Below are 12,975 nucleotides of genomic sequence, written 5' to 3' on the forward strand. Positions count from 1 at the left end.
AGAAACCTAGTAGGTGTCGGGGACATGGATATGGCAGAATTGTGCAAGATGACCAACTAGGATTAGGTCACAAAATGAACTTAGCAAAAAGGAAAAAGAACAACAGAGTCATCTGCTATTAAGCCTGGGCTTCATCCCCTCTATATTAGTGACATTGGCAAATTATTCAGGCCTTAGTTTTACTATCTATAAATTGAAGATAATGTTTCATTTATAGGGTTATTGAAAATTAGAATTAATTTAAATAAAGTTCTAGCTCACTATTTGGCCTTTAAGACTCTCTCAATGAATGGTAACTGCAGTCAATTCTCATTATTTGTGGTAGTTACATTCTATAAATTTACCACAAACACAGAATTAGTGACTACTAGGGGTTCATAGGGGAAAGACAGAGTTAGGTTCCTAGGAACCTCTGGTCACAACATCTTTGTCAACCAATCACTACGTAACCTTGTTTATTGTGTGTTTCTATTTAAAGACATCTTATGTAACACACAGACACACACATATATAATCATATTATGTATATATTATATATTGTCACATTATACATGTTATATAATATACATATTGTCATACATATATATTATCATATTATATATATACATACATATATATACATATGTATATAGATTTAATATAGTTGTCTCATTAACTCATGGCCTACAGCACTACAACTCTGTGAGGCACATCACAGCCTTCTTGCTTTTTGGACATTAGATAGCACTTCAGCACCGTGTGTGGGGCATTTTAAACAGTGAAATCACCAACAAAAAGCACAAAATTTTTGAAAAACTTGACTCTTTAGACTGTTTTTTAAAAATTTTGTTTACAACATGAAAACGGAAATAAGGAGGCAGAGCACCACCTCGTGCCACCTTAGCTGGTGACTCGAACATTTAGTGTTTTATGTGATCAAAAATGACCATGAAAGCCCATGAATAATGATTTGGGGGTTACAAATAAATTTTAGCAAGTCGATTACTAAAATTTATCAGGATTGATTATTTAATAATGCTTATTCACTATACCAGTGATTTACAACCTTTTTCATCTCATGGCACACATAAACTGATTTACTAAAATAATGTGGCACACCAAAAAATATATATTTTTCCAATCTGACAAAAAATAGGTATAATTTTTTATTGATTTATAAAAAGTAATAGTAATTACCCATTTTGGTCCAAAGTAACTTTTTAGAAAATCAGGTGCCTATCCTATATAATAAAAGCCTAATATGCTAAGTGTCTGGTCATCTGTTCAACCAATCAAAGAGTAATATGCTAATGATATGCTAAGGCCGCTCAACCGCTCGCTATGACGTGCACTGACCACCATAGGGCAGACGCTCCGACTGGTAGGTTAGCTTGCTGCTGGGGTCTGGCCGATAGGGACTGAGGGAGACAGGCTGGACATGCCCTGGAGCCCTCCCATGGTGCCTCCGCAGCTGGCTAACCTCCCACGTCCCTCCCCAGCCCCTAATGTGCACCAGTGTGGTCCCTCTGCCTGGCCGGCGCCCTCTTGCAATCCAGGACCCCTCAGGGGATGTCTGAGAGATGGTTTTGACCTGATCCCTCTGGCCAAGACAAGGGACTTCACTGGTGCACGAATTCGTGCACCGGGCCTCTAGTACTTGTATATAAGGATTTCTGGTACCAAGAATTAACCAATCAGATGCAACCTTATTATGTAATGTGACCAATAACATGCAACTCTATTATATATCATATCATATATCATATTTATGGTTCAAGACAGGCCAATCACACCACAGCTATTGTCATTTTTTTTTTGACATATTGTTGGCTGTTGTCATTTTTATTTGATAATCTAAGGGAAAAGAGGTCAGTGCCCCTGATTAAATAGTCAGGTATTGCATGTTTTTAAAATTGTTGTACTAGAGAAAAGAAAAATTGAGGCCTATATGAATCAATTCGCAAGAGGAATGTGTCCCTAAGAGCCCTGGGGACTAGAGAGGTATTTAAAGTGGAGGAAAGAATCGAAGCTCCAGATCTGACCCACTCCTACTACTTCAGCCACACACCTCCACTATTATCTGCATTGTTTTTTATGCTTTCGCCGAGACTCAACTTGAATAAAGGAGTCTGTATCCAAAAAAAAGATATGTTAGAAAACATCTGCCTACATGAACATAATTATGGAAGGCACTTTAGTACATGAAGGTGAAGTACCCAAGCTCTGGAGTCTGACAGCCTGTATTAAAATTCTAGCTTCTTGGCCTTGGGAGAGTTACTTTACTCAATTTCCTCATTATAAAATCACAGTGTCTAACCCTTACTCTAGAATAATTGTGAAGAATAAATAAGAAAATATGTAAAGAATGTAAAACAGTGCCCAGCCAATGATGTGTACACAATAACTGTCAATCCTCATTCTTATTACCTACCAAGAATAAGGTAGCAGTGAAAAGTGGGAAGCTTGGAGTGGCTTTTCAAAAAAATGGGTGCTCCATGGTCCTAACTGTCCAGCCCAGAAACCTGGCAATAGAAGGATATGTTTCATCCCAAGCTCAAAATGACAAAGGGCACCTAGGGAAACTGAATTCAGCTTCTGGAAGGCTTGGAAATAATGGTGTTTATTTTGTTCTGTTTTGTATGTGTGTGTGATTATCTTAATTATCTAATTTTAGAAATTAATGTTTTGCTTGTTCTCAGGGTTTAAATGACTTTTCAGAACTGTGGATAGAAAGCAAGTTTCAACAGCTGCACCAACAAACCAACCATGTCTAGAGTCACATCTTATCTGCATCTGTAAAATCTAGTAACAAAAGAGTTTATAACCAACTAGAGGCCCAGTGCACATATTCGTGCTCAGGTAGGGTCCCTAGCGGCTGCCAACTGCCAGCCGGGGCCTCCCTTCTCACCCTCCTTGGCCTGGCACCACCCACTCACCTGCTCCACCATCCCACTGTGGTCCGCTCTCCTCAGGGCCCATCAGGGCCAGCAGCACCTCCACTGCTGCCCACTGCCAGCACCACATTGCTGACGCCCGCCATGTTCTGCGCTGCCCCCTGGTGGTCAGCGCACATCTAACTCCCACTCAGTTGAACTTTCTCCCCTGGGGACAATTTGCATAGTAGCCTTTCATTATGTAGGATTGCTTTTTTTGACAATATAGCCTACCACAGGCATAGGTACTGTAGGGTGAACCAGCTGGGTGCAAACCTTCTCCCACCCACACCCACATACTCCCCCACACTAGACTTACAGCTGAAAATTAACAATCTGGGCAACAGGACACCTAAAAATCTGGTACAAGGAAGGAATGTTCTTCTGCTGAGCCACTTCCTGTTCTTAGGGTCCCAAAGATGTCATTCTTGAACTGTATTTTGAACTCCAGTTCAATTCAACTTCGCAGGAACAAAGGCAAATGTCTTCTTCCTACCAACGTAGTATTGTTGGCATCACTTGGAATTTGTTTTTGAGCAGTTGAGCTGGTTCTTAGAAGCAGAGAGGTGCGACTTCTATCCCAAAGGAGAAAACGAACTTCCAGGTTCTGTTCTCACTTAAGATAATAAGCTCAGCTCAGATCTTTTAGGAGACATTTCAGCAACACAAAGCTGTCTTCTCAACCATGACAAAATAGTGTAGCCTTCCCAGGTCACAGGAAGGCATGCTTGCCAAAGACCTTGTAGTAAAGTGATTACCTAAACTGCCTGTCAGAGGAAAGCATGTCAGATGAAGAATGCAAATCTGCCCTGGCCAGTGTTTCTCAGTGGTTGGAACGTCACCCATGCACTGAAGGGTCTTGGGTTTGATTCTTGATCAAGGGCACATACCTGGGCTCTAGCTGGTTTGGCTCAGTGGATAGAGCATCGGCCTTTGGACTGAAGGGTCCTGAGTTTGATTCCAGTCAAGGACACATGCCAAGGTTGTGGGCTCAATCCCCAGTAGGGGGGCATGCAGGAGGCAGCCAATCAATGATTCTCTCTCATCATTCATGTTTCTATTTTTCTCTTTCTCTCCCTCTCCCTCTCTAAAATCAATTAAAAATTTTTTTAAAATTTTAAAAAAGGGCACATACCTGGGTTGTACGTTGGATCCCAGGCTCCAGTTGGGGCATGTAGGTGGGGCAATCAATCAATCAATCAATCAATGGGTCTCTCACATCAATGTTTCTTTCTTTCTTTCTCTCTCTCTCTCTCTCTCTCTCTCTCCTCTCTCTCCTCCCTCCTGCCCTCCCTCCCACTCTCTCTAAAAATCAACGAAAAAAATATCCTCAAGGTGAGGAGTAACAAGAAAAAGAAACAACAATTGCAAATCAATAAACATTACTTTTGAGGCTGGTCATCTATCCACTAAACCACATTACCCACAAGGCAGTACAGACAGGTCTCAAAGGCCCCCCAAAATCCATTTCCACAGACTTGTTGACTCATGCAAATTTGGAAATGAAAGTCTATTTTAAAATCTATTTATTCCACCTTCCTAACTCTACAGGTGAAATCAAAGATGGGTCAAGATCATCCAGCCTCAGTAAAACGCTTAAATAGTATCTGGTGTCCCCGCCCTGGCCAGAGAATTTTTGATCCATAACACATCAAAAGTCCAAAAAAGTTTCAGCTGTCCAGAATGTTAAAAGAAATCCAATTATCTGCATAGCACAGTGTTAACCCTTTAAGTATTTGAAATAGTATTATTTTAACCTTTTTCAAGAAAATTTTCTGTGGTACCCTTTGGAAGCTAGGTAAATGAGCAGGACAGCCTATACAGACAGGAGTGTTGCACAGGTACCCAGCAGCCACTCAGAATTGGGTTTTCTTTGGGAAGAAAGCAAAGGTCGTCTCCTCTATTAGCTTGCCATTTGTTCACAGGTTTGGGCAGTATGTCAGAACACCCTTCCTGGGTGCTATGATTTGAATGTGTCTCCCCAAAATTCATATCTTGAAATCCTTTTGAAGGCAAGACCTTCGGAAGGTGATTTATGGAATTAGTGATCTTCTAAAAGAGGCCTGAGAAATATCCCTTTCTCCTTCTGCCATATGAGTTTACAGGGAAAATATGACCAGAAGCTCTCCCTTACCGGACAGCATATCTGCAGTGTCTTGACCTTGGACTTCCAGCCTCGAAAACTGTGAAAAATAAATTTCTGTTGTTTTAAACCACCCACCCTGTGATATTTTATTAGAGCAGACCAGATGGACTGGGGCACTGTGGTATCAGTTGAAATAAAATCTAATAGTCATATAAATCATCCCTCACATATCTAATTTAATGAGAATTTTCAGAAAGGTCTTGTGTGGGGAAATAGGAGACTGTAAATTCAGTTTTATTCTGGATGTCACCAAGAGAGCTTACACCTCAAATTAACAAACAGGCTATACCAGTGTTCTCTCTCCGAGTGATTGACACCAAGATCCATCTCACCTAAGCCAAAATCCTAGTACTTAACTTGCTTTAAACACTTTAAAAAAAATCTCACTGCTAAACGCTCTTTAGTTGCTTCCCATTGCCTCTGGGACAATGTCAAACAGAGTTCACCAAGCCCCAGGGGACCTAGGCTCCCCTCTCCCCACCCTGCATTCTGCCCTCCAGCAGAAGTGAACGTTCTTATAGCCCGTGATCCTGCGTAATGTGCAACACTAGGAATTAAAAATTGTTTAGGGTCTGCCCTGCCCAGCCTCTTCACCCGGCCACCCCCTTTCCCACAAGACTACAGCCAGACTCCAGTTCTCCTCAATATCCAGCCATCTTCCTTTATACTCACTGATCCTCAGTTGGGCATCAGTTCAACTTAACAGTCAAAGGAGTAGAGAGAACACAATAGGAAAATGGATTTGCATCTTACTCCCATCACTTACTCTGGGTCTTATTTCCTCAGCTGTAAAACAGGGGTCAATTATTTTGTTCCAACTTTTCTGTGTTCAGCCCAGGAGCTTAGGGCTCCTGAAGCCTAGACAATTTTATCCAAATCTTAATTACCCAGAACCATTGTATATTACATTTTTTCACCTGAGAAAACAGAATCTATGAGCCCTTGGTGTTCCCTAGACAACACTGGAAGCCCCTCTGAATGGTGAGGACTTGTCCCATGAGGAACTCTGGACCTCTGTACAGGCAACCCAACTACAGTGCTTTGCTAACCATAGTCTGAATATTCTTGACTCTACCACATATATATACACACACACTAGGGGCCCAGTGCACGAATTCGTGCACCTTGAAAGGAACTGTGGGCCGCGAGGCTGTAGTGGGCACAGGGGTGAGTCTTGGCCCATCTTCTGCACCCCTGCCCAGCCCCTCCCACCACGGCCCCTGGTCCCGTCTGCCAGCAACCCCACTTCCGCCACCGCCACTACCACGTGCTGATGGAGCTGGCTCCGCTTGCACCCACTGATGGCATGGAGCAATTGGGGCCAGTGCTGGCAGCAGGTGTGAGTGGGGCCAGTGCCATCAGCAGGTGTGACCAGTGGCTGCTGCCCCGATCACCCCTCAGGAGCAAGGGGAGGTGGAGAAGCCCTGAGGGGTGATCAGGGCTGGCAGCTGCCACTCGCACCCACTGACCGCGCCAAGCAGGTGCAAGCGGTGGCTCCAGCGCCAGCAGCAGGTGCGAGTGCCAGGCAGGACCGTGGCACACAGGAGCAAATAATTTTTAGTAACCACCAGAGGCTCACCCCAATGACAGTGACCGGCACCCTGCATTGGTCTGGCGCCCCTGCTCACCTACTCCACCATCCTGCAGTGGCCGATACCTGCCATATTCCCATGCTCTGCTGCCTGCTGTTGATGCCCGCCATGTTCCACATGCGCCCCCTGGTGGTCAGCGCATGTCATAGCACTGCTCTATCCACTGAGCCAAACTGGCTAGGGCTTGACTCTACTATATTAATTTCACAAGTGACAGTGTGGGGAAGAGGTCCTCTCTATTTGTAACCAGTGTGTATGCTTTGTTTTTGGAAATTTTTAAGTTACAATATTTTAATTAAGCTTTATTTTTATACTAGTGGCCCAATGAACGAATGAAGATTTGTGCAAGAATGGGCCTTTGTTCCCCTGGCTGCTGGCACCACCTTCGCTCTGGCCGGAGCAGCCTTTCTGCTCCGGCCTGGAGCCACCTTTCTGCCTTCCCAGAGGCCAGGATACAAGTATCCCACCCTGTCCCCAGCCGCTGGGCACCTGTGTATGCAAATCAACCTGCCATCTTTGTTGGATTAATTTGCTTACTCACTCTGGATTGGCTGGTGGGTGTTGCAAATGTATGGTCAATTAGCATGTTACTCTTTTATTAGGTAGATTTGTTTTTTTCTAATACAGGTAGATGAGGAAAAAAAGAGTGAATATTGCTTTAATTATTTCCCTCTCTGAATAATTGAGAGGCAGTTTCAAGGGCCCTAGGTAGGACCTCTTGCCTAAACATACCTCTACCTTTTATCTAATAGTCAATGTTAAATGCTTGAAATCCTTTGGCTTTCAAAAGTGATGACAATGAAAATACCTCTGAGAGAGGCAGCACACTAATTCCTTTCAGTCATTTTCACGATAGTGTGAGTTTAGAAACATCATTTCTGGAAGCAGCCTTTTATATGAAAGTAAGGACCTTGGTTAGGGAAAAGGAGCCAGTGGGGTATCATAAACACTGTCCCATTTTCCTAAGCTCCAACCTTCATACATAGTCCAAAGGCCACATTCAGATTTATAAATCCTTGTGCTTTCCTCTTACTCATTTTTATGTTTTAGGCAATAGCAGAGAGAAGGAAGAAAGGTCCGGGAGAAAGAGGAAGGAAAGGAGGGAGACAGAGGAAGGAAAAGAGTGGCTGCAAATATAACACTGGAAGCCCCTCTGAATGGCAAGTTAGCGGAGCCTCAACAAGACCAGTTCATGTTCCCCTTCCGTGCCTTTCTCTCTGTCTGTTTTCAGTCTGCTCCCTTTCCATGCCCCAGGAAATACTAGAAGGGGGAATGAAGGAATTTGATCTATTTTAAAACTCACAGCTGTTGAACACTAATCCTCAAAACATTCACAACCACTTTGATTTGAGACAAATGATTAGCCAGTTTGTAACAAATGAAAGATATATTCAGAAGTTCCAGACAGTGGTGTCTCGAAGAGCAGACGATAGTTAATTCATCTCTGAGCCAATGTCATACCCTGTACCTCAGCAATTTGAGAGATGGGATCTCCTCAGACAGTCTTTTTAATTCATTTTCTCTTAAGGAACAAAAATGAAAGGAAGGTAAGAAGTATCCCCTTTCATTGCTGCAGTGCTGTTGGAACAGCCAGGACCTCTCCAGAAACCAGCCCTATAATTACCAGGCTCTATTTCCATGTGAAAGTGAAGACAACAAGGCAGGGAATGGAGTGTGGGGGGATGGACAGACTGCAGTGCAGAGCACCTGGGTGATGGAACAGAGTGGATCAGGCAGCATTTGTAAAGGGGTCACTTAGATCTAAGAGTGTAATCTGGGTAGGAGCAGGGGACAGGGCAAGGACAAAATGTCCTGTGTCTTTCCCATCAGCCAGGCCTACCTTGCCCAGTGTATGCACATTTCCTCATTTGATGGCTCAAGGTCACACAGCTAGTAGGCGGAGGAGCCGGAACTGAAACACAGGGTGTGACATCAAAGCTCTCACCCTCTACTACATCAGAGTGCTGTGTGAGGGAGCTACAAGAGAAACTGGAAGTTGTTTTGTGTTGTTTTTCTTCTCTAAAGAAGGTAACCAAAAGCTTGTTGAATACTTCTGAAAAAGAGTGAGAGCTTTATTTAACAACAATATATTGATATCTCCTCCATGGCAGACACTGTGCGGGGGAAAAAGAATGTAGGTGAATAAGACATAGCTCTTCCCTTCAAAGAGAGGGAGGCAGACAAGTGCATTTCTAACAGTAAGAACGGTGACTGACTTTCCAGAGCTCGAAAGATCTCAGACACATGGTCATGTAACAGTATTGAACCTCAAGGCATCTAATAGAGGTGTGAAGAGAGCATGAAGAAGAGAACTAATATTTGCAATGTGTGTGTGGCGGGGGTAAGGGGGTGAGGTATGTTATAAATGAAGAAAATACGGCTCCATTGTGTTTCATGACCCCCTAAGTCAGAGGTTGTGGGTGAAATGGTTGGGATTCTACTCCAATTTATTTGACTCGAAGGCCCATAGTCTTTCCATGTCCCACAGAGATGGGAGCAAGCTTTAGAAACAAGCTCTCACTCTCAGGCAAAACTAGAAGAAACATATCTTTCAACCTCTGCTCTTCCTTTCCGGAACCTGCTAAGATCTGTAGAAGGTTTGTTGGTAAGCTACTTTAATCTTTCTTGGAAAGAAGTGGCATAAAAATATTTAATCATTTATTAAAAGGCAACAGAAAGCCCTTCCTGTTAGCTGAGCTCGGATTTATGAAAAGACTCTTTAAGGGGTAATCTATTTTATTCTCAACACTATCTCCAGGTAGTTTCTTTAGGAAATATGACTGAATTCTAAAAGATTAAATTGTGTATATAAAGTAGATATTTGAGAATGATTTTTCCGAAGGAGTAGCTCCTTTTTCATCTTCAGTGGGGCTTTACTGGTTTAATTAAACATAATGAATATGAATCACCCTGAGAGCTAATATTTTTTTAAAATCTTTATTGCTCCGATTATTACAGATGTTCCTCTTCTGCGCCCCCCCCCCCCGCCCCATAGCTCCCCTCCACCCGGTTCCCACACCACTCCAGGCCTTCCTCGCTCCCCCCCCACGCCCCCACTGACCCCGTCCATAGGTGTAAGCTCTTTATCCAATTTCTTCCCGCACCCCCCACAACCCCTTCCCCCTAAGAATTGTCAGTCTGCTCCCTTTCCATGCCCCTGATTCTATTACATTCACCAGTCTGTTCTGTTCATCAGGTTTTTTATTCATTTGATTTTTAGGTTCACTTGTTGATAGATATGTATCTGTTGTCACTTTGTTGTTCATAATTTTTTATCTTTACCTTTTTCTTCTTCTTCTTCTCCTTCTTCTTCTTCTTCTTCTTCTTCTTCTTCTTCTTCTTCTTCTTCTTCTTCTTCTTCTTCTTCTTCTTCTTCGAGAATACTCTTCAGCATTTCATATAATACTGGTTTGGTGGTGATGAACTCCTTTAGCTTTTTCTTATCTGTGAAGCTATTTATCTGACCTTCAATTCTGAATGATAGCTTTGCTGGGTAGAGTAATCTTGGTTGTAGGTTTTGCTATTCATCACTTTGAATATTTCTTGCCACTCCCTTCTGGCCTGCAGAGTTTCTGTTGAGAAATCAGCTGACAATCGTGTGGGTATTCCCTTGTAGGTAACTAACTGTTTTTCTCTTGCTGCTTTTAAGATTCTGTCTGTCTTTTGCCCTTGGCATTTTAATTATGATGTGTCTTGGTGTGGTCCTCTTTGGATTCCTCTGTTTTGGGGTTCTCTGTGCTTTCTGGACTTGTAAGTCTATTTTTTTTTTCACCAGGTAGGTGAAGTTTTCTGTCATTATTTCTTCAAATGGATTTTCAATATCTTGCTCTCTCTCTTCTTCTGGCACCCCCATAATTCGGATGTTGGTACGCTTGAAGCTGTACCAACATCCTTACACTATCTTCATATTTGTGGATTCTTTTTTTCTTTTTGCTCTTCCAGGTTGGGTGTTTTTTGCTTCCCCGTATTTCAAATCTTTGACTTGATTCTTGGGGTCCTCTAGTCTGCTGTTGGATCTCTGTATATTATTCTTTATTTCAGTCAGTGTATGCTTAATTTCTGATTGGTCCTTTTTCATATCCTTGAGGTTCTCACTAAATTTCTCAGAGGTTTCTAGAAGATTCCTGAGTAACCTTATAACTGTGGTTTTGAACTCTATATCTAGTATTTTGCTTTCCTCCATTTCTTTCATTTGTGACTTGTTTCTTTGTCTCTGCATTTTGGCTGCTTCCCTGTGTTTGTTTCTATGTACTAGTTAGCTGCTAAGTCTCCTTCAGTTGAGAGAGTGGCCTTGTGTAGTAGGTGTTGTATAGGGCCCAGTGGCGCAGCCTCCCGTCACCTGAGGTGGACGCTCTTGGTGCACCCCTTAGTGGGATGTTTGCACAGTCTTGTTGTAGTTAGCCCTTGATTGCTGTTGGTATCACTGGGAGGAATTGACCTCCAGGCCAATTGGTTGTGATGACCAACTGTGTCTACACTGGAAGATCTTTATCTGATGCGCAGGAGACACCCTTATGGGGCAGGCTTTGGTGCTCACTGAGTCTGCCCCTTGAGTGTGTCTCTTATGGATGTGAAGAGTTGTAATCCAGTATGGTCTCACTCTGACCACTGGGTACAATGGCTCTTGGATCTCCCAGGAGGTGCAAGGTCAGCCACTGTCTGGGGCTGCCCAGCAGGAGCTACTGAGACATCTGCAGATTCCTCCTCTTTGTATGGGGTTTGGAAGTGCCCAGATGAGGCCCAGCTGCTGCAGGGCCTTGGACCTTCTTTTGGAAGCTCTGGGGCTCTCTGACCCAGCTGCAGTTTGACAGGTTTTAGAAGGAGAAAAGACAGGCCATTCATATGCAAAAGCTGGTGCGCACAGCTTGGATGGGGTTGTAAGTTGGGAGGGGCGGGGTCTCTGGGAATCACCAGGGCGGAGCAAACAGCAATGGCTGCCAGTCAGCCCTGCACCAGAGAGGTCCCAGGGCCTCCACGTCCCACGCCCCCATGCAGGAACAATGATGGCTGCGAGCACCTCTGAAAGCTGCCCTCACGTTCCTGTCCCAATGCCAGACAGTCCAGTTTCTCCCCGTATGTGTCTGGGTCTCCCTGAGTCTCGCCCGGAACTGGAGTTCAGAGCAAGTGGGAGCTTGTATCTCCCTCCTGATTAAAAGAGCAGCACATCCAGTTGCCAGCACTTTCCACACCTCTGCACCTCTTACCAGTTTCACTGCGCTTTCTCCACCTCTCTGGTTGTGGAACTTCCACTCAGTCACCTTTCCCATGGTTCTGGGTGGTAGTTGTTCTGCCTTTTAGATGTAATTTTGATGTGGTTGTGAGAGGCAGCAAGTATAGGTGTTTACCTATGCCACCATCTTGGTTCTCTCTCCTAATATATATTTTTTAAGTATTCTACTAATGTAAGTGCCCTAATGGCTCAATGCTTGCTTTGAAAATGATTAGAAAACAGGCACCTACGGCAACTCATCACAAGCCTTATTGGAACCCCAAAGTAGATCTCTGGTCTTATGCAATGTTAACAATGATCATCCATCAGGGTTCCAGTTCTGTAGGTTCTAGCTGAACCTAGGAGGGTAGTCATGTAGCCACTTGGCAGAACAGGATGACTAAGTAGCTACTATGATATTTGTAAGGCCAAGCACTAATAGTTCAGGATGGAAACAGCCAACAGGAGCTTAATGATTTCTTTGATTCAAAAATTGAAAGGCAGACATTAAAGGAAAAATGCTCAAGACATATATTTTAATTTTTTAGTCTGCCTTTGTGTGTGTGCATGTGTGTTCTATATTTCAACGTTTTGTGAGCTCCTTGAGGTCAAAGCCAAATCTGTTAAACTGTTTTCCTGTCACCCCATAAAGCCCTAGCATGTTTTACTAACTCAATAAATCTATGATGATTAACATGACCTTGCAAATAGCTGTGTAGTTTTTCCTTTTTAATTTAAAACAGCAGCCATATATGTTGTTTTTTCCTGATTAACTGGTTTCATGTAATTTACAGTTTTGTTCCCAGGTGCATATGTATTGAAATTGTGTCTTCTTGATGAATTGGCCCTTTTATCATTATAAAATATCCCTCTTCATATATAGTAATACTAGAAGCCCAGAGCGCAAAATTGTGCAGCTCTGCCCACCCGCACAGCCTTGCTGTGCTCACAGCCCCGCACACCGCACGCACCCCGCCCACACACCTGCCACCCCGCGCACTCACAGCCTCGCCCACCTGCGCCAGTCTTTGGTCATTTCTGCATTAGGGCCATGGGCTTTTTATATATATAGATACCTCATCCTGAAGTGTATTTTCTAATGTTAATACAGCCATT

The sequence above is a fragment of the Cnephaeus nilssonii genome, assembly GCF_951640355.1.
Source record: "Cnephaeus nilssonii genome assembly, chromosome: 4".
In the NCBI taxonomy this organism is placed as follows: domain Eukaryota; kingdom Metazoa; phylum Chordata; class Mammalia; order Chiroptera; family Vespertilionidae; genus Cnephaeus; species Cnephaeus nilssonii.